This window comes from Ciconia boyciana, chromosome 2, assembly GCF_034638445.1.
Source record: "Ciconia boyciana chromosome 2, ASM3463844v1, whole genome shotgun sequence".
NCBI classification, from domain to species: Eukaryota; Metazoa; Chordata; class Aves; order Ciconiiformes; family Ciconiidae; genus Ciconia; species Ciconia boyciana.
The window spans coordinates 154123815-154146998 of record NC_132935.1 but is presented as its reverse complement, the minus strand read 5'-3'; the positions used below and the strand labels follow the sequence as shown (position 1 = coordinate 154146998).

At 38.9% G+C, this 23184-nt stretch overlaps 2 long non-coding RNA genes across 15 annotated transcripts in view; both read right to left on the bottom strand.

Annotated features, from left to right (window-relative positions):
- Positions 1-23184, bottom strand: part of LOC140648513 (uncharacterized) — a 230908-nt gene that overhangs the window by 192320 nt on the left and 15404 nt on the right. The gene's annotated exons all lie outside the window — the stretch shown is intronic.
- On the bottom strand, positions 12477-21277 carry LOC140648514 (uncharacterized). The gene is made up of 4 exons (XR_012041260.1): positions 21096-21277; positions 15060-15208; positions 13422-13474; positions 12477-13324 (listed from the first exon to the last, which is right to left on the bottom strand). It is a non-coding gene; the product is annotated as an uncharacterized lncRNA (long non-coding RNA).

The window sequence follows — 23184 nt, the reverse complement described above, 5'->3', positions numbered from 1 at the left end:
AACAGCCAATGATCATTATTAAAGGTTAATCATAATTCAACTCTGTACATGTGCGTAATTTTTCTGCTCTTTTTCACTTTTAATATCAGACACTTTATGTAAAATATATTCATCCTGGCAAAAATGAGCCTCTTTTGCAAGAAAGAATAAAATATTAACAAAAATATTAAAAATATTTTGAAAAATATATACATTTTCTTTTTAATGCTGATCCCATTATGTAACAGTTCTTACAATGTGTTCCTAGAATCATCTGAGTAAGGAAAAATTTCAGTCTGTAGGATTTCAAAGGCTATCTAAATCCAAGCCTCCTGCAGCATAATTTCACTAATCCTACACCACCCCTGACAGATAGGCATCTTGTTGAGTCTTGCATATTCCAGTGATACTGGTTACAAAACAGCCCTTGGCAGCCTTTGCTATTGCATAATTGCTCCTACGAGGGCTGAGTTGACTTTGTAGAGTTTGAAACTTGGCAAATATCTTATCCTCTTTTTTGAGGAGTCACAAAAAAAAAATCTAAATTTGGGATCCGTTTTTCTTATAACTGAAACTGATTCTTAGCAGCCATGAAAAAGCTAGGCTACCTTAGGTTGGTACTTAATATTTTGAACACATGGAAGATTTTTGCTGTGAAGTCGCTGTGTTCTTCCACTATACCTTTACTTCTGAAAGCAGGCTATACTTTGCTCTTTTCTACTCCAGTCCTCCCTTCATAGCCTCTCCATACAAAAAGCAGATTCAGTGGCTGAACCCTCAACCTGACAATGAATTCAAAATTAGAAGGGACAAATTTGTATATTCACATTTCTCATCACCAGAGTGCAAAGCTTTCTGATTATTCTTAAAATAAGGAGTTTCTCCCTCCTGCTGAAGTTTAAGGCTATTCATTATTGTTGTTTTCTTATTAAGCAGTAGGAATAATTGATGACAGTAATCCAGAGATATCCCTTTGAATGCTCACAGACATAATCAGGTCTATTTCATTACACATCTTTAGATTTCAGCATGCAGTGACAGCATCTATAACATTTTATTACCTCAGTGCATATGATCTCATTTTCTACTATCAAAGCAATAAACACTCCTCAGACTAGAAAGGGACAGTGCCATCCACAGCAACTTTCATACTACATGCCCTCATTCAGATTAAATGACAGGATACAACTGATGAGTGATTTGAATTAATAACACTCTCAGGGGGCAGAAGAAGCTACTGCCTCCTAGAACCTGTCTTCCTACTATGAAATATATTCCAGTTTTACCCATAACTTTAATAAGAGTTGTTTACTTGACTGTTGGAAACATTTGATTAGTGTTAGGAATGTTTAAATTCCAATGCTCATAGAAACTATTTTTACCCCTCTGGAATATTAAAAACACCCAAGGAAGGCTCAGCTGCTATTTGTAATTTGTAGACTGTGAGTGAATAAATATTTCAAAGTGTTTTGTTGGTGAACTTCAGTGAGCATCATTAAGAAGGAGCAATAGGTAAAGATACAAACAAAAAAAGGCTATTGCTCTGAGCCAACACTTTTTTCTGCCCTTGAATACAGGGGGAAAGCCACGAACACATGGGGGGGGGGGGGGGGGGAAGCTTTTACCTTCACCAGCCTTTGCTGATTCTTAGATCTTTCTCGTATGCTTCGTAATAACATGAGCTGTCAATGTTTGCTCTAATGCTTAGATCAGCTCTGCAAATATATGGTGAATTAGCAAGAATAATTTAAGGACATTTATCACAATAAATATCACATATACCCCCAAACTCCTGAATCTGTTTCAATGTCATGACATTTGGAAATGTAATTATTCAATGAAAAAAATGTTGAAATTATGCCCTGCTCCATCCTAAAGAAAATCAAACTTAAACTAAAGTTTAAGGTATTATTTTGATGATTTGGGTTTTTTCCTCCTTCATTTGATCAAATCCTTGGCCAAGGAGCTTACTTTCTAAGTTAAAAAGCAGCACAGAGCTTGCAAGCAGAAAACTATGTTAATATTTACCTTGGACTAGAAGAATTCCTCGTGTGTTGGTGGAATCAATGCACAGTGACTAGAAGAGTTGGTACAGACAATATATCTACCTGGAATAAAACCTTAGAAAGTTTGTTGTAGGGACCAGGCAGCGCACTGCAATTAAAATCTCTGCTTTTCCAGTTTAAGCTAATACTTCTGGCAGCTGACAGAAATGAAGCATTTCTGGTAAATGCTTTTTACATGTTTTTTATTACTCACAAACATTTAAGAAGTTAATTTTCATTTGCCAAGGCTGAATTTCTCTCTGCTGCTTGTCTACTTAATGCCCAGTGATGCTGTCGTTCTAATGGTGCAAAACCTGTATAATAAGATGTCCATATCAATGTCAATTATATGTGAGGGAAACTGAAGCAGAAGAAAAAAACAAATGTTGGGACACTTTTTGAAGACTCTACAAGGTATTTATCAAATTCCACAGAGGTAGTGGGACCAGCATATTTTGCAAAATGCATTATTTAAAAATATTTTAAATTAAAATTATTTAAAAACCTTCTCAGTCCTTGACCCAGTAACAAAATGAAAAGGTGGGAGATAAGCATTACCTGAAACCGTACCAGGATGACCCAGTTCTGTGTTCTATTGTCAGTCATCATGACCAACTCCCAAGTTATGGTACAAAGCTAAGTTTAATCCTGCTTTTTCATGGAAGTCAAATAAGTTCCTGCTCTCAACGAAATCAATAAAGCTTTTATATTCATGGCAAGAAACAGAACTCTGCCCTACATCACCATGCTTCAACATACCTATCTATAAATAAACATCTAGCAAGCTGAAGAATTCAATTAAGTTTTCATTTCTCTCAGTCAACTGCAGATCACAGAGGAAGCTCCAATGACAGCAAAGACAGATGATGAAAACCCGATCAATTGCTATCACTTCAATTTAGATAAAAAGTCACTCACTTTTCAGCTCTGCTTGGTGCCCAGAAGAGATTAGATTAAAACTAAATCAAGAGGAAAAAAAATCTAAACAACAGCCAAAGAAAACCTTTTCCAGCTCTTGTAAGTGTCCTCAGTTAATCCTACCATGTAAAGTCAGGCTACCAGCAATGGCTAAAAGCGAATTCCAGAAGGCTTTTAAAAGTTATCAGTACTATCGTGCCTTCAGAGAAAACCAGCATGAAAAGTTAAACTACCTGTTTGCTAAAGTTGTCCCCCTCTGTACTGGATTTTGGACTATATTAGAGAACTTTCTAGAACATGATTGGGGCAAACATTAAATTCTTGCATCTGCATTACCCACTATTGTGTACAGCCGTGCTGTGTGTGATTCCAAGAAGTTCCGATGTTATTCAATTGTTATAAAGACTGCAGAAATTTGCTAACATCTGTCTATCACACCCTTATTTATTTCAATTTTGTGAAATGTAGATAAAGCACTGAGATGCAGGATCAGCAACCGATACTTTAATTTGTATTGGATAACCGTTTTGCAAGTGGTTTCATAAAGCAAAATACAAAGAACGTGAATTTAGCTCATTGTTACAAACAGAACACAAGTAAAGGGAGAAGACATCTATTTCACCACCACAATGATGTCATCACATATAGGGCTCCCTAAACCAACAGAAGTAAAAAATCTTCACTTTATTTTAAAAAAATTTATGCTTTATTTAAAAGCTGAGGAATTACACTTGGTTCATCCTACCAAATTCTGTGTACGGCAGCAGTTCAAATATGGATAGCATATCTCAGCAGGCAGAATTAGCACCAAAGGAAACATTTTAACGAGAACAATATTAATCCTAGATTTTATCTTTCTTCTGTCAACATTTGTCACTAGCACAAATCATGCAGTCACTTAACATTGTCTCGTGGCTGCAACACACATCAAGGCCATCTACCACAGCCTTGGCCCCCACTTTGGCACCAAGCGTACTGCCAACGTGTCACCACGCACCCTACGGCGAGACCCCCTTAGAAATATATGTATCTCATCACATGACTGAATATATCCCTCTTACACAGCTGGGCTTACCAACCCCATCTTAGGATTTAATGTACACCCCACACACGAACAGAGCTGCACTAAGGACTGCTGCAAGGAGGGGGCTGCAGGCACTCGGGACAGGTTATACATTGGCACCCAGTACAGCTGAGGAGCCCTAGGAGAGTAAAGGGAGTACAGAGTGGAGCACAGACTGTGTCAACTATTCTGCTGGGCTATATCAGGACTGCTATCGCCACCTCCACATGGTATGAATAATCCTTTGGCTTAAATTCTCTTTTCTAGCTGTCAACAATCAGCATAGAACAAGATAAACAGAATTTTGCCGTAACCAAAAAAGACCAGAATCTTTAAAATACCATAAAATATCCTTCTTCTTGGAAAAGTCTTGTGTAGTAAGACTTGGCCAAATTACCTGCTAACGCCCCATGTTGGCTCAAAGCTGAGGGCACTAATGAAACTGTGAGACAGAAAAATTCAAATGCTTTTCTGCCTCTGCTGCTAAAATAAAACTGGTTTCCCTTCAAGCCTTCTATTATTTAACTCATGCAGTGCCACCATCTTGGTCAGATAGTTTTTTTGAGAGTAGGTAAAGAGAGACAGAGAGCAACAAGCATATCGGTAGAGAGACACCACACAACAAGTGTAAGTGCTGGCTGTGTACTTGCATATTTAGACAGAAGAAAAACGGGACAGAAAATTACACTAGACCAAGCAAGCAAAACAGTGGTAGCCTAAAAATCCAGCAGGCAGAAAGAGGATACAAAGTTGAATGACAGAAGCCTTCACATCTCACGGAAGCCACACACCTTCCAAACAATTCAGAGGTCCTAAAGCTGACCTGAGTATTGAGGCAGCCCATTCAGAATCCCTCTTCCCTACTTAATGCTGGCTGAGCCCACTTTCATTAACCATTTGTCTCTCCAGTTCCATATAAACTGTTAATTAATATTAATATTGTTAAAAAGTTTTCTCCTGTTTGGACAATAAAGTCCAAATCTTAGCTCAGGACTGAGAAACTTCATGCAAGAAGTAAAAGGCTTGATTGCACAGTATCCAGGCCTCCACTCCCTCTCCACACCATCATTTGTACACAGAAGTTATCTTGTCATGATGACCGTTGGACATTAGGTGGTCACACAAGCAAACAGTAGAGGAAGCCCAACAAATTTTTGAAGGATATCCCTGGGAAGACTGGATAGATGCACAAACAGTGCTTTTAGTAGGGAATACCTTTGTACTCACACAATTTCATGTAACTCAGCCAACACCTCAACACTTCCAAAGCTGTGTACCACTTGGTGTGATTCACAACAAAAGTTAGCTGGCTGACTTGCACCATACTGGTGTAAAGGGACTGAAGTCAACCAGCTACAAATATGGGCAAGCCTTAAATTTCACAACTGTACAGACACTTGCAAAACCATTGTTTGGCTGTGAGGTTTTTGGTGGTGGTGGTGGTTTTCATATTCTGGTGCACATTATTAGTCAACTACAACAAGAACATAGAAATGGTACCATTAGTAGCATTTCTCCAATAAGGCAGGAAAAGGAGATGTGTAGGCCCAACAGTTAAATTTTCACTGAAGCACTTCATGCCAGAAAACATAAGTTTAGGAAACTGCTGTATTTTTTTTTCTTTTTTTTTTTTTTTCAGGAAACCATCTCTATTAAACAACATTTCTCACTAAAAAATGCAGGACTGGTTCTTCTGCTCCAGTTTTACACATTAATTCCAAAAATTGCTAGCATTATGTTCTGACATTTACTTTAATTTTTATACTGTTATTATTATTCCAACATCAATGCATAAAGCACTGCACAGTGCCATGGCTACTAGAGAAAAGTGAGGAAATAATGAAAAAATAAAAATCAAAACACACATCAATACAAATACTCATTTGGAAATGAAATTATGAATTGTTATTTTGGAAAAAATACAGTAACCCTACCCTCAAAGAAAAAGAGACACCCATCAATTATATTCTCATTGTTTTCATTCCAGAGGAAGACTGGAGAATTATTACTGTAACAAGAAACAGAAGAGCCAATATTTCCCACAAACAAAATTTATGATTTTACCCAACCCTATACCTGCAGCATCCCATCTTCAAACTACATTTTCTCCCTTTCCTCTCCCCTCCTCCCCACAGACACATGGGAAAGACGAAACCTATCTGCAGACTTCACCATAACCAACAGCTTCCATATTTATGAAGACCCAGAAGCTAATGTAATCTTATTGCTGAGATGACAGCTGTGTCTAAGCAGAGGAAACACAGGAAAAAAAGAGAGAAAAGGGATGAAACAAAACACCCGAAGTAGAAAGACTAGCTCAACAGTAGCTTTTTAGATCTTCCAAAAAGAGCAAATGAAGACAAAATATGGGCTGACTAAGCCTTGTCTAAACTAAGGCTGCTCAGAGGAGACGTGGTAGCAGACCTGTGAAGCCTTAGCTTTTTACAGCAGTGAAGCAAAGGGCACATACATCACAGTGTGATTTTGCATTATGAGGAACATCTACCACATAAAAACAGTTCCGCTTGGTTGTGCGATTATATGTGGAATTCTGGGATTTGTTCAGCTTTGCTATGAATTTACTGCTATATTATTTTTCAGAGACATTTCTTTTCCTAGATGCCCAGAGTCAGCATTTGATTGATTAGTGTGGTTTTTTTCTGGCTTACCCACTAAGTTGATTTGAACAATTCATTTGTTAATATAGTGAAACATACGTTCAAGATTACAAATTGTTTAACAACTCTTGATAAACAAGTCCCTTGGTGGTCTTGAAGTTTCTCAGAAGCAGATGGATGAAGTACAATTTTATAGATTCTCTTTCCTATTTGTGTAAAGCTGCTAAGGTCTGAAATAGGCTTTAGTGCAAACAAGGGGCATTGTCAGACAATAAAGAGACAATTGCCTGTGTTAGCACAACAATTAATTTATTTGCAGAGAACCACTCAGTCTATTTGTTACCAGAAATGTGCTAATTATTCCTACTAATTACATGCAAAACCTTCATTATCACCCATATGAGGAAGAGGACCCCTCAGGTTTCAGTGACAAATTAATTACTGTGTTTTCCTTCTGAATGTACTTCTAGACCATCCTTGTTATCTAAAAAATAAATTGGTTAGCAGGAAGCTTGTCTCTCAGAGACATTCTGCAAACTAAAAGCAAACACACAAATATCATATCAAGTTACTATTGCTATTTTTTCAGGCAGGTATATCCTGAAGCTCTCAGAACTACTATATTAATTTACAAGCTCTTAATCCTAATAAAATACACCATGCACTGCTAAATTCCACTATGTAACTGCTTTCAGAGCCCTTTACACATCTATAAAGCAATGGATAAGACAGCAGGCATTGTTTTAAAAACATAGCAAATAAGCCCAATGGTAAACTACACAGTCAGTACAACATAGGTATCATTTCAGTGAATAAATACGATTTAAAATTCATAATAACTGAAGTGAAAAGGACAGCAAAGTGGCTGAATTACCCAGTCTTTCATTGTCACCATTCTAATTCAACACATAGGACACTTGCCACCAGGTCCTTGCAATGCATGTCAGGGGCAGGGGAAGTTTCATGCAGAAGGGTGAGGAAGAGGAGGCACACAGGATCAAAGTCTTGGTTTGGAAGGTAGGAAACATGGTGAGCAAAGGAGTTAGAGCACAATGAATCTGGCACAATGAATGGAGAGGCCGCAGTGAATTCTCAACACACAGGCAGATAAATTGACTATTTTTAAAAAATGTTTTTAAATCTCTTAAATTTTGCTTAGAACCCATTAGGTAAGTTTCAGCCATTCCTGTATGACACCTTGCCAAAAGCCTGCCTCTACTTCCATTAAAAGGTGCTCTGGAGTATAGTACCCACTGTCCATCCTGCTTATAGTTACTCGAGGCCTCCTCAATTTCTGTGTTTGGCACAGCAGAACATCAATACCTTAACAATTGAGAGTATCAGCAGCATCCATTAATGGGCACATGAACATCATCGTACAATTCCAGAATGTGGACTTCAACCACAACTGTAACAGCACCAACACTACATTGTACAAAGCAACAGCTAAACCATGGCTGGATACAAATTGTGCAGTCTTGGCAATATGGCAGGGATGGGATAGAGCAGCTCAGACAGGGCTACTGAAAGGCTAGAAATACAGCTTCATAGTGAACCAGGTGATGATTAGCACCCACACAAAGTCATATTTCAACAGCCACGCCACCTTATGAAGATAAAGCAGGAGTGGAGGAGTGGATTCAGAATCTGGATGTCTACAAGGCACAGCCCCACCTCTCCAGACCATCAGCACAGAAAGGCAATGCCCAAGAGCACTAAACCTAGCCTTAGAGACTAGTTCATCCATGACTCACTGGACCTATGCCCTTCCTTCATTTTAACCTGGGTATCACTTGTCATACAGGCCCTCTCTACTACATAAAATGTAAGATACGTATCTTCATCTTTACTTGCATTTGTAGCCCATTCCTCAGACCCTCGTATCTATTTTGTATATCAAGAGACTGACTTATGCTCCTAATTCACCCATGACACCTCCCATGCTTACTTGTTTCTGTTTTTAAATAACTGTGTTGGTGCTTTCTGCAATGTTCTCCTTCAGAGGCAGGAAACCCCCATAAATAACTATATGGCAACTTCATTATTCTTCAAGTCTACCTTCATCCTCTCCTTTCACTTGAGGCCTTCAAAAACCTCAGTAACAATAATGCTAATGATATGCTCAGCTTCCATATGCTGTACTACCGAATAGAGAGTTTCACTGCAGTTTCCATCCATGTATCTTGGTTTGTCTCTTGTGTCAGAGGGTAAGCTCTCCAAATCAAGAGCCATCTCTTTGGTGTATTCCTGTAGTAGTTAGCATGTCTGAAACACTACTTGACTATAATTAATAATAATAGAAGTAGTAGTAGTAAAAGGAGGAGGAGGAAGCACAGTACAAGTTTTCCAAAGCAGAAATGCAGGGAAAGATTCAACATTCGGAGGCCAGGGAAGGATTCAACATTTGGAGTCCAATACTACTTTTGTCATTATTACAAAAAAAAAATATTTAAAGGTTAATGGCAGACCAGCAGAGAAAACATGCCAACTGGCATGTAACCACAGCTGCACACACTTATAATTTTTATTTTAATCTTAGTCTATAATCCTAACTGAGGTTCTGGCATATATGCATTGTCTATGTTTGTGTCCTCTAGCTCAATACCCACCTCCATTCAAACAAATCAAAATGAAAACAAGTGGACAAAAAGGAGGAGTACTGTACTGCATCTGAATGCAGTAGTTTTTTGTTTAAGTCAGAAACATTCATGTAAAAGTTAGAATGTGTATGGTTTTATTTCCCCAAAATAGTAACTCATAAAATTATGCCTAAAGCTCAGACTCTACCATTAGCATAGCAGCTGCTTTGTTGATAGGGTATTAGTCCAGTCCATGAGGATAGTAAAACAAACTTTTTACATATGAAAAATTCTCTCCTCCAAATCCTAGCTTATTACCAGGTTTTCTGTCCCAAAGCATGGGAAGGTTTCCTTAGCATAAGCAAAAAATCCCATCCCTGAAATTTAGAACACACTTTTTTAACCAGTATATCACCCTGTATGACTGAAATCCTGAAAAGAGAACAGAATAATTAGCATTGCTTCTAGGCCTCTAAAAAGTGGCCTCCAACCTGTTGTACCCAAAAGTAGTTCACAACCAGAAAATGTAAAACTAACCCATGATCAATCCATTGAAAATTGGTCTCAACAAGCAAGAGTTTAGCAGCAGAATGCAAAAGCAGGACATAACTTATGACAGAAAGACCTTTTTTCCATTTATTATAGCCAGGTTGCTCACCAGATTCTTTTATCTGTTTGTCAATAACAAGAGCAGCAGCATTTGACTGACTTTGAGAGATTGCTGTCAACAGGGAGGCCATGTGGCAAGGAGAATAGGAGGATTCTAAATTTGAGGGAAAAGTGATGGAGGAGGGGGAATTGATCTAAAATAGAAGTGCATAAAGAGATCTGCATGGCATCAAAAATTATTGAGACCTGGAAGTGAAGGGGAAGAGGGAAAAGCAGGTGATTTCAGCCTATTTTTGCTATGACACAGAGGAGGAACAAGGCACTGCTTTCACAGTGAAACATTTGAGCAATAAAATCATGTCATGAGTTTGCCTAGAAGGCAAACCCTTTCAACATGGGCCGTAATATCTTCTAATTTGCCTGGACTGAATTATGAGGACATATTTTTGGCCTGGCCTATACCACAAAATATGAGTAGGATTAAGAGCATTCAAAGTAGCTGACAAGATGCTGAAGCAGAAGAGAACCTTCCCACAGAGACTAGAAAGTAGGGGTCAGCACTGGATTAGCTGACACATAGACTGCATCTTGTGTTCCAGTGGCTTAATCGCTTCACTTAAACCTATCAGCATGTAAAAGTAGCAATAGAAAAAAATTATAAACTCTTTGTCATAGCTGGAGACGGCAACTATGTGACAAAGAATGACTCTAATATTTCTTGCTTCTTTCCTGTGCATGAAGTTTTTAGAGATTACCTCCTCTCTTCTCGTTTCTTCCCGTCTAATATTAAGATAAGAATTTCAGGAGTCAGAATTGGTACAATTATAACAGTTTAGTAGTAAGGGCAATTTTTTCAAATGTAGCAGCCTGGAGACTTATACATCTACAGCTATAAAGGATATGGATCCACTCTTCCTGCTGATACCAACACTGACCTATTGAGTTCTCCAAGAGAAGCAGCAAATACTGAAGTTGGAAAGAACTGATCTAACTCAGAATTATAGTACTACTAGAATTTATTTTATGAAACTCCATGTGCACTAAAATACCAAGTAATTTTAAACTCCTTTAAATTTGGCGGGGAGGGGGAAGTAGTTGTTGGGTATGGGATTTTTTTAGATCTACATTTTCCTTCAGGTTTTCACATGCTCCTGCATAAATATTTCCTGGCTCAATATTGTGTTTGCTCACACCACAGTTCTTCCACAGAGGCATTTACTTCCTGCTGCAAAGAAGGGAGAGGGAGGCAGTGTACAGTCTATCACCATTTATCCTTTTCAGACAAGGTTTGATTTAGAAACGAACCAGCCACAACTTGCTGGGTACCAGGAGCCAAATAAATTATTTTACTGTTTGACGGTCCACAGAATTCTAAAACAGTGTAAGTGGCAATTGGCTTGCTTCCTGTCATCCTGGGACCTGGGCTGAACAACAAGTTTGTCTTGCACAGAAACGCTAGTTTTCTGGAGTTGAAAGGCTTCTGGAACTGCTAGTTTTCAATTATTTTGTCTTGGACTGAGCACCTTAACTCCTCCCTGTTCTCTAGCACAGCAGCTAAAATGGAGCCATCCTGCTGGAGCCTGTACAGCCAGCAGCTTCCCTAGGGACCCCCACACCCTTCCCCTCACATTAATGACTGGCTAACTAACAGAGTAAATAGAAATAAATTAGCAACTACCTTATCCTGGTAGATGTCAAGGAAGAAGAGAATCCCAAAGAGGGAAAAAGAGGTATGAGCTTTACAGTTCAGCATAAGAAAGAGCACTTGTATAAGATACTGCATATAAGAAAATAAGAAAATGGTTTTAAACAGAATAGAAAGTAAGTCTCCAAGGCTCGCACCGCTAATGGAATTGAGAGGAGGGATGAAAAATGTTAGTATTATCTCTGGCTCAGGAAGTCCCAAAGCCATGATTCAGTAGAAGGTAGGAGAGTACACCAAGAAAGGATCACTACATGCTTGACATTTTCTTATACGCTCCCCCAGGCTGCTGTCAGAAACAGGATACCCGGCGAGACAGATGTTTAGTCTGATCCTGTATGACTGTTCTTACTTTGTGATAGTAAGACACAAATGTGGATAGGAAGAAAGTTATGTGCAACTCGGGGGGATCACATGAAACTTGAAGTTGATGCAGGCATAGCAGCTGACAGCAAGGGGATTCAAACTGAGGGGTGTCAACTCTGGGCAAATTCCAATCACTATGGACTTCACCCCAGGGAGAAGTTCATACTGCTCAAAATCCTTCTCATACATTTCAGGACTTGTCTTTAGGACATGGGGCACCTTTGTAGTCAAACCACTTCCCCTACCTTCCTGTGGTCCTTCAGTTAAATATTTCATTCTTTCAAAAAAAAAAAAAAAAGTTTCTTTCCTCTCTGTCAGTGAATTAATATCTGTCATCATGCTATTGCCAATGTGGACATTTTCTGCACTGCATTTTCTAGGTCTTTGCAAGAAAACAAGTCTTCCCAGTGCCACCAGTCCTTCTCATATGCAAGTCAAAACATATTCACTAAGTACAGCGTCCATTATCCCTCCAGCAGGCGTTTGGGAGCAAAAGCAGATATGCAGAGATATTTTGCAATATAACAATGTCATGACGTCAACCATAATTTCTAAGTTGTATATAGATGCCCCAAATCATCATAGTTCAAACACAGCTGGAACAACGGGTCAGGAAGGGTTTTATTTCCTACTTTAGTATAGACTACAGTGAAATGAGGAGCAACAGTCACAAGAAATTTTCTTTCAGCACGGCCATCAGAAAGACTACCTTTTCTTGCTCCTAGCCATTTTAATTCATGCTCTTGTTACAGTCAGGCAGGCTTGCTAAAGAAACTGTATATAGAAAATGTTATACAACAGTTGCAGCAAGTAGCCTATACAGCAGCTTATTTGCTGTGACAAATTGCACAGAGCATGCCACACACCAATACTCGATATTCTCTTCTGGGTCACTGAATTGATTCTGGTTCAAATTCCAGACAAACCATTTCATATGCAAAGCCATTAAAGGACTAGAACTATTTCCTTTTGCTAGTTCAGACTAGCCTCTACTCTAGAAGCTAGGATAGTCTGCAAGGCAATATACAACATGGATGCAAGCCCACTCGGACATTTCTTGGATTACTATCTAGCCACTATAATGTTATATAAAAGGGAGCTGCACCATCTTTCTCCCAGCGGTAGCTGCTGTCACTGCATTTTATGAGGAGATGAAGCTGTCCACGGATATTGTGTGCTGTGGGAACATTTACCAGATCAGCTCTCCCAGGTAATTCTGATCCCAGAGCATCTGCTTCCTGGATCGCAACCAAGCTTAAAGAGCAGGGCAATGAGCTCTGCTGAAACAGGGCTGTTTTGGCCCTCAGCTGCAACGGCATGCCAGGCACCATGGAACAATAAAGTTGCTCACGGAGCTGAGGTGTCTCCAGGGCTAGACTGCAGTGAAGAAGGCACTCTTACAGTCACAGTTTTGGACTTAAATAGCTCGCTCTTCCAATCTCATTCTAGGTAAAAAAAGGGGAGACTTCAGTGATCTCTTTCTCTCAGCAGTATTGTACACTGTACAAATTTATTCCTCAACTGATTGAGAAAATTACTTACTGGTTGTGTGCAGCACAGCCTGATCCCTAAGATGAGTCTTCAGGATAGAAATGCTGTATAAATAATATATGAAATAGTTATAACGGAATGATTTTCACTATGGAGGTATTCACCTCACTTCATTTCAGCCATCTTTTAAAAATAGTATTTTCTTAATTATCTAGGGTCTCTTTCATAATGGGAGGGTGATTTGGTCACAGTACCAGCTTAAGCAGCAACTTCAACAAGGTCAGACCTGCCACTTAAAGAATAAATGTACTCATGAACAAAGTTTAAAACAGAAGGGACAACTGGCCAGAGAGCAACACTTTCTCTCTGTTCTGACAACAGATGAAGCAGCATAGACAACTAGCTCTAAATTAGAGAGCAACCTCCATGTGTTTATGTTACGACAGTCAATGTCATCTTGCACCAGAAGAAACAGGACACATGCAGAAGGATTTACTTAAAGCTAATGCACTTTAAAATACAGTGATATTACATTTTTAGTTAGCATCGATAAACTTTTTCTGCTCTGGGATTGTTGCAGAGTTGAGACTTGTGCAACAGGCCAGGTACACCAGATAAGATTTACATTATACTATGAAAGAGAAAAAGAGAAGTTCTCAAAACAGCAACAGAGTTGTTTAATCTCTCTTACCCTACACTATCCATCAGAGTAACACTAGTTGTTATTGCTAAGTAAAAATACATGTGTGTCTACGTAAAGAGAGATAGAGATGGATATTCTGTTAATTTAAAAGAAGGTTAAAGACCTTTAATCAATCTTTACATATTAAGGAACATTTCATAAATCTTTACAAATTATCATTTGTATCATAACACCCATTCCAGTCATAACATTGTGCTCTTACGGAAGACCACAATTAATCTGCTACCTCCCCAACTAATATTTCAGTGACTTTAGAATTATTTAAGACCCCTTCCAGATCAATAGCCCCCGTGACTGAACCTGTGTTTCAACAAGAAAAACTTTACTGGGGAAAAAAAAGGTAATTTCTGTTCAATCTGTAATGCTTATCAGTGATACTGAGCAGCAACTTTTTTGCTGCTGTCTGACAGCAGATGAGAAATTACTTTCTAATTAAATGGAAAAGTAGCATATATATGAGGTAAGAGCCAGCTTCTGAGTGTGGAAGTAGTACCATTTTCTCATTTTGCAGGGTAAGTCTGCCCTGCTTCCTCAAAAGAAGACACAGTAAAGGAAAATGTGACCTTGGAAAGATTTGCTATGTATGGCATACAAAAACTGTTATTCCCAAGACTCCACAGCCCCTAAGTGTTTCAAAAACAGGCACAGAAGAATGAAACACCAGACGGGTGACAATGATGGCATCAGCAAAATACCTTATGCCTCACTCAAGTATTTTATATTCAAGGCACAAGTTACAACTCATATATGTCATTAAATCTACCTAATTTATACCAGAATCCATTGCCTCTTTGTATTTCAAGGGAATAGAAATACACGAGATATTGTGGACAAAACTGGTATTTCTTGCGGGAATAAAATCCAAACAGAAAAAAAGAGAGAGAGAGACTTAGGCTTAATCTTCCTTATTATTTGATAAGAAGCATTTTCTGAGTAAAGGTACAAGTCATTTGTGGTTCTGATCACTCCAGTACACTGTTCCATACCTAAGAGTGGAAAATGTTTCAAATATTTAACAAATCAGGGCTAATTATATAGAATAATTGAATCCTTAATATAAAGCCTGAGAGACTTTATTCTTCTAACGTTGCTTGCTGCTGATGTGAATACCATGAGAAGAGATAAAGCCACAGACCTGTTAATACAAAGAAGACAGTAAAAAATTACTTTCAGTTTTGAGAAAAACACTAGGCTCTGGATATAAGTTAATTATTAAAGTTCAATCCCCTTTTTTTCCCCAAAAAAAAGTTATTTTAATTACTGCTTTTTTATGCCAAGTGTCTCTTTTACTTAAGAGAAGAAATGACTTTCTATTTGAAGCAATGCCTACTAGAAATAAGAGTTACTCAAGGGCAGTGTTTTATTGATAAAGCCTTTTTCTTTATAATCATCATATGTCATAACATTTCACAGGATTCATGAGGTTCATATGTTTTCAAAGGCAGAAACAACTGGAAGTTCTGATCTGGAGCTAACAAAAAACCCCAAAGCACTGTCTAGAGTTGGAGTAATTTTTGCATTTTAAACCCTAGCTATACTAAAAGACAGGGCTTCATAAAAGTAGGAAAGGTTATTTGGTACCGTAAGAGCTACCATTTTTAAACTGTTATGAGTATTTGCATACATTTACATGCACTGAAAGCACAGCCATTCAGAACAAACAAGGTTCATTCTGAAGACAAACATGCAGAGTATGACTGAGTGACAATCTACACAATGGCTACTTTAAACTTTATCGGTCTCCTCCATTCACCGACCATTTTTCTGATGAGGAGGAACAGCTAAGGACGCCTTACATCTCTTTGGCCACTTTTTATTTTTGATAAACCCTGGGGCTGCCTCTGTTAAGGTGAGAGAATACACTAAGCAGTCTGTTCAGTCTGTCAAAACCTCCTATATGGTCTCTGACTTCTAACAGGCAACCTTAAAGGAATCTCTCTCAAGTAGTGGAATAGGTAGGAAAACTGGTTTAGCAAAAAGACATACACAGTTCCCTTCAACAGTTCAACTTTAAGGCATGTCTGCATGCATTCCTACTGCCTGTGACAATAGTAACACTTCCTTTCAGCCTAATAGGTCCTGAGCCCCATCCTTTGTCTGCTGATTAACTGCTCTATTCATTGACCAGACCACTAATTGCATGCTCCTTATAGTTACCCTACATTACTGTAAGAATTAATGAGACACAATTACAGCTCCCAGAAATCTCAGGCCTAGCCAACTGCAAAGCACTCCAACTGAATAAGAACTCCCCAAGAATAAAGAGAAAAATTCAGCCCATTGTTCACAGGAAGCAGAATGTTTTTTGTTAAAAAATTGTATTTATTTGAAGCTGTTTCATAATTAGGCCCTGGAGAAAAAAAAAGGAGAGAATAGAGAAAGAACTTGGGAACCAGCATTCACTGAGAAATCACAGTGGATGCAAAGAGACACACAGACAGTTCAGATATGAGGAAAAAAACATAAGGGATGGAGTGCATGAAAAATTAGTGCTATGAATACTACAAACATCTATAACCAATCAGCTGTTTAAACAGAGCATGTCCCACTGTATGGGAATTACCACTAATGCAATCTTATATTTGACTAATATAGTTTCAATCTTGAACAATTTAAAACAAGCATATGGCATGCTTCTGCACTCATGTCTCTTCTATAAGATGGAGGAAGAGGAATTTAATTTCCCACTCCCGGAATTTAATATGCATTAAAAGTCAGTGTCATTAGCCATGAAAGTCAAAAGGAAGGACAGAAAATTAGGTTTTTGAAAATCAGCCATATTGAAAACTGCACTCACATTTAATCTGTGTAATCAACAGCCACAGCTATTCAAAGTCTTAGTGACTACAATCACTACCTATTAGCCTGTAAGTAGTTCAAAAGCTATTATTCTCACTTGAACAATTTTCCAGTACACAAGAGACAGCATTAAGTTAATGAAGTTAATATGCAAAGTCAATATTCTTTGTTATGAAGTCATCTTCTTCCATTGGTTCATCTTCAACATATTTTCACCATATAAATTGTATTTAAATTACATGTATAGTTTGACAAAGCCACTGGTACTTAAAATAGAGCTTGAAATGCAGCACTATATAGTCCTGGTAACCATTTTCCAGGATACAATTTATAGCAGCCCCTGAGACCCCAAACTAAGAATGTCATAGACTGGCACTGCTACATTCCAGAATCAACATCTTTGGACAGAGACAACATTTTTTTGTACAACTCTACAGGGATTCTCAATAATTGCACCTAACTGCGGTAATAGTTTAAATTCATGGAAAATGGATGTTTTTCTGATACTATCGCTCACTGATATCACAGCAGAACGTTTTCCTGCATGAAGTAGACAGTTACCACCATGCAGTGCTGAACCCCAAGCAGGAAACAAGGCACGAATATGGATCAGAGACCTTTGTGTTCAGTGTATAATAAGTCCAATATCCCTGTCATAGAACAGCAATCATTAACTCAGGAATCTTTTGTTAAATGGCCCCTGTGGCTGGACTGGTAACAGCAGGGATTGAATTTGCAATTTCTGTATCTCAAAATATCTCCCTTTTATGATTATGATCGCATCCAATGCCATAGTTACATCTCTACTTACCATCCTCAAGACTAGATTCATCTGTCAGGGAGGCTGCAAACCTACAAATTCATGCATTTCCAAAGTAAGTCTCTAGGACTTGAAGTGAAAATACCGATTTCTATTAACCTTGGCTGATTAATCAACCTCAGTGCAGGACCACAGAGCTTACACATGCAGCTTTGGCTCTGGCAGTATTATTTGAAACGGGCTTTCCGCATCTCTTGAAAAAACCTTTGAGGAAAAAGGAAACCTTTGTCTCAAATAAAACATCGCCTAGCTCATTCAAGCTATTCCTGTTTCAAGCCCTAAAATAGAACAAATCCAAATTCCTGCAGAGTGTGATGTGAAATTATTTCTGCTAGTGCAAATAATGTATTCTGGTATCTGGTCCAGCCTTAATTTCTGACGTTATGAAATAACTTGAACAAATACAAAATATGCATACACTTGAGGCTAGCTGTAATTTCTAGTTAGGGTCTCTCTCTGCATAAGAGAAAAGGGAGTCCTTCCTGCAGACAAACACTAAGAGCCCACTCTTTAGGTCATCAATTCCAACTAAGGTAGACTATCTAAATGAAAGATAATTAGACGCATACAGGAACTGCATCTTAAGAGACAAGGGAAGGCTTCTAGTCATAATCTGAGTTCACTCACACCATTTCTACTCTCCTGTTCCACTACCAACTTCTTTAGATCTACTTGTGATTTATGGTGCTGCATGTAGGATCAGCAAAGGACAATCCTGATCCATCAAGTGTTTCCACCTGCTTATTTTTTCTGGAACTGATTTACCCAAGGTAGCTTCCACTTTTGTACTTCTCATCCTTTAGTTTGTGTATTGCACATCACAAGTTTCACTGCTAGGGATTTTCATTCCTTCCTTTTCATTGTTATATCTGCATCCAGCCTCCTTTCTTCCTGCAAGTAGTTCAGTTAAACAATGGTTATGCCTATACTGTCTCCTAAGTGTGGCCCCAAAACTATCTTCAAGACTAGAACCACTAACAGGACAGATGCTAAGCATGAAAATTCATGCATTGCCAGGCATTATTCATGCAACTTGCAGCTGTAAGACAACCCTGTAGACAGAAGACGAACAGGAGACAGAGATCAGATACTATTCTTAGAGTCGCTCTAGAGGTCGTTCTTCAGAGCGACGTAAGCGTAGGCTATGATATATCATCTCTGTGTGCAGTGATAAACTTGCATACGAGTCCCTGTAGGATGAGGCCTACAGTTGATTTACACTAGAAAGGTTAATATAGAAATTATACTAACAAGACTCCTCTTCCCAAGCAACTTATACCTATCCCTCAAGAGAAGTAAAATGCACAGGTAAAAGAACTTCTTACACAGCTTCTGGACTAGGGTTTTTGCTGGCATAGCTATGTCAGCAAAAAAATCATATTCCTCCCTGACAGGCCTCCTTGATAACACTTTTAAGTGCAAACCAGGTGTCAGTATTTCAGTTATGACACAAAAAGAGTTCTACACTAGTCATGAGCTGAATATGTAGCCTTTCATGACCTGGAAAAGCCCTTGCTTCCAAGGAGGTCAAATCCCATGACCATGTTTTCCACCAGCATAATCTCTCATGAGCACTGATTAATACAGTACTAATATGGTACTGTATTAACACATATAGAGCAGGTGAAAATACATCAGTCGACAAGCCACTTATATTCTGCATTCCCATGTAAGAAATGTTTATTTACACTACATTAAAGCTAGAAAAAATCCAGTGCGTGGGAGGCACCAACACTTCTATGTAAAAATGTGCTGTGATTTTTAGATTAGGCTAAAAATAATTTTAAATCTATTAATGTCTGGACATTTCAGTTGGTTGCATTTGGCATTCAGAAAGATTTAGAAGATTCTAACAAGATTCTATAGAGTGAGTTCCCAGATGCATCTGATCATGAAACAAGATGACTAAGTACAAACATCTTTAGTTTTAATCAGCATCATTAGGTAGAAAGTTAACAATACTGGTTTAAGAGCAGCTAGATAGCTTTTTGTTATGGTTTAACTCCAGCCAGCAACTAAGCACCACACAGCCACTCACTCACTCCTCCCTGGTGGGATGGGGGAGAGAATCAGAAGGGTAAAAGTGAGAAAACTTGTGGGTTGAGATAAAGACAGTTTAACAGGTAAAGCAAAAGCCACATGCGCAAGCAAAGCAAAACAAGGAATTCATTCACTCCTTCCCATCAGCAGGCAGGTGTTCAGCCATCTCCAGGAAAGCAGGGCTCCATCACACATAATGGTGACTTGGGAAGACAAACGCCATCACTCCGAATGCCCCCCCCTTCCTTCTTCTTCCCCAGCTGTATATGCTGAGCATGACACCATATGGTATGGAATAGCCCTTTGGTCAGTTGGGGTCAGCTGTCCCAGCCGTGTCCCCTCCCAGCTTCTTGTGCACCTGGCAGAGCATGGGAAGCTGAAAAGTCCTTGATTTAGTACAAGCACTACTTAGCAACAACTAAAACATGTCTGTATTATTAACACTGTTTTCAGCACAAATCCAAAACATAGCCCCATACTAGCTACTATAAAGAAAATTAACTCTATCCCAGCCAAAACCAGAACACTTTTAAATACAAGGTTCATAATTAAATACATAGGCCTAGCATATGGCATTAGGCAACAACCCCACAGCTGAAGAGAAGATTGGAAGAAGCCATGCTGCCACTGGCAGAGTTGCAGGGTGTCCCTCAAGGATCACCAACATCGTACGTGTTCCTGACCTGGTTTACCATATTCTCATTGTCTCCACTTAAGTTGGTCTCTGATCCTATGAGATTATTTATGGAATATGTTTATGCCTTGCACTGATGTGTCAATATATACGGCCCTTTGAAAGCACCCCTCACTGAGGGGGAGTGCAAGGGCCATGGTCCACCTGGGGTGTTCCTCAGTACAAGCGATGATGCCCTGTGATAAAAATCAGCACGAATAAAACAAAAGGTTTCTAACTACTTACACATGGAACACTCATGGCCATCGATTAGCCAAGCAGCATGAATCTCTGAGCTACAAGAAACAGTCAATCACATTAATTTCTTTAATTAATTAATGTCCCTTTATTGAATATACAGAAAGAAAACAAGTTTCACAAGAAAAAGCAGTCTGTGATATCTAAGCACTTAAATCACTACTGCAAACTGTATCCTACTCCTAAAACTTTTTTTTTTTACTATTTTAGCATTCTTTATAATCCACTAAGATGACTCATAGCCAGAACTGTGGCAAAACTGGGATTGTATGAAAACTGTTCATATACCACTAGCTGAGAAAAACACTGGTATTAGTCCAGAAACCAATTTACTCTCATAAATCAGCTTTATTCTTGCAAACAACACTGAAGGGAAACAATTTTGCAATAAGGCAACAGCAACACAGAGCACATGCCCCCTTCCATACTCACCTTATTCACTGCCCTTCCAACACTCTTTCTTTGATCCATTTAGCTGCACCATCCAAAAATCCTGTCACCCTGGCCACCAGTCCTTGATTTCCTCTTTCCTGTGTGGTTGGTGGCTTATATACCCTCAGCATCATGTGCTCTTAGGCTTTCTCTGTCAAAGTCCATAAGCCACACAGATAAGACAATGCTGTCATCCCACTCAGGGGCTGGAAACCACTCCCTGCATTCTCCTTCCCCCAGGATAACTTTACTCACCTTTTAAAAAAGGAGTGTGGTACAATACCAACTGTGTTGAAAGAATCAGGACCCCCCGCCTCCACTTGCTCACCCTTTCCCTGCTCCTCCTAGGCCTAGAAGCTTTCTCTTTCCCTCACCATCCCCCCTAGCGCAGCTTGTCTAGCTCATCATTTGGGCAGCAGCAGAAGCCAACATCGGTATGTTATTTGATTTCTTCCAGTCACTTTCATCTACTTGGACAGAGGGCAAGGAATCCCTCTTGATGATGACCACTGTGGTCCTGAGGAAAACTTGGTTCATGATCACATGAAAAAAGATGCACTGTGATTGAAGGATGGTACATTTTACAGAGCATTCTTTAACACTACAGTCCTTGTTTATGTCTGTTTTCATTCCTTTCCACTTCTGCTACACTTTAAGGAAAATTGTACTGTGGAAGTTAAAAGTCTAGTACGGGAAGAAAGCGTTAGGCTTTCATTGTGCGCTTCAGTTACAGATAACCTGTGTAATGAACTAAAGAATGGAGAAGTCAGATCATACACAGCCAGAGGAACGATTGATTTATGCCCTGTTTTACTATTACTAGTTTCAGAAGAGCAACCAGCAAAGTCATTTCAGTGACAAAAGCATTAGACCGACATAAGCTTTTGCGTTATTTAACTACCTGTGGTGCGTACCCCTAGCCCTACCCTTTTTGTCAGTCAAACAAAGTGGAATTTGACTAATATGCAACTTGCATATTGGGCATGCATTGGTCAAAAAACAGACTGAGTGGACAAAATAGTCAAATCCCTGTCAATTTTGAGCCTTAATGATTCCTTTTATAGCATCTTTACACGGTAGCTAGCTCTATTAATACCAAAGGTCTTATGTTTCATACGTGCCAATGTGAGAGGCAAGCTAGTCATTGGAAGTTAAGTGTGCTAGTGCCTTTATTAGGGACACAAAGTGTAAGAGTGGAAAGAGCTGAAAAGGAACAGACAGTCCAAAGAAATACTAGGAAGAAACATATCCCAAAACAGAAGCATAATTAAGCATCCAAATTGCCAATTAACAGTAAATAGCCAACGAGGAACATGTACGGAAGAATGCAGGGATGTATGGAGAATTAAGGGGCTATACTGCAACTAAGCTTTATTCATGGAGAATTCCAAGGTATTTAGGCTCCTAAATCCTCCTTAGGAACTTAAACTCCCACTCAGTTCTACAGGAAATTAGCCACCTCCACACCTCTTAGGATTCGGGCTCGAGGATCGTTACCATAAGGCACCAGTGTACATGCCTCTCTGGTGCCTGTCTCGCTGTATTAGGCAACCAGAGGAATATTATGAAGAAACTCTTGATGCACCAGTGACTCAGAACAAAACTCCCACTCTACCATAAATACATTTAATGTCGTACACACAGGACCATTTAATGAGACTCAGTGAAAGCATTAGAAGGGCAGTTGTATTGTAGAAATGCAGAGTATGGGGGAAGGGAAGTTACAGGCAATTGCTTATCCTGAACCTACCTACAGGTGCAGAAATTTCCTCTGTAAAGCTGCCAGCCTTTCTTCACACACAATTATCATGTACCATTTGTACTACTGTAGAACCTACAAGCTCAGGTCATGGATCAGTCCTACACAGAGGCAAAGAAAAAAAGAATATGCCTATACATCTGATGAAAGTCATGCAACCCAAACATTAGCCATAACACAATTTTAAAAAATTTATTGGCTTAGAATAAATCTAATTACTATCATCCATTGTAGAATTATCATAAAAACATTCTTCATATTACAGTTGAACAAGCTTAGAAAGGAGAAATATGCATTGAATCACAAAGAGGAATACAGATTGTTACAGAA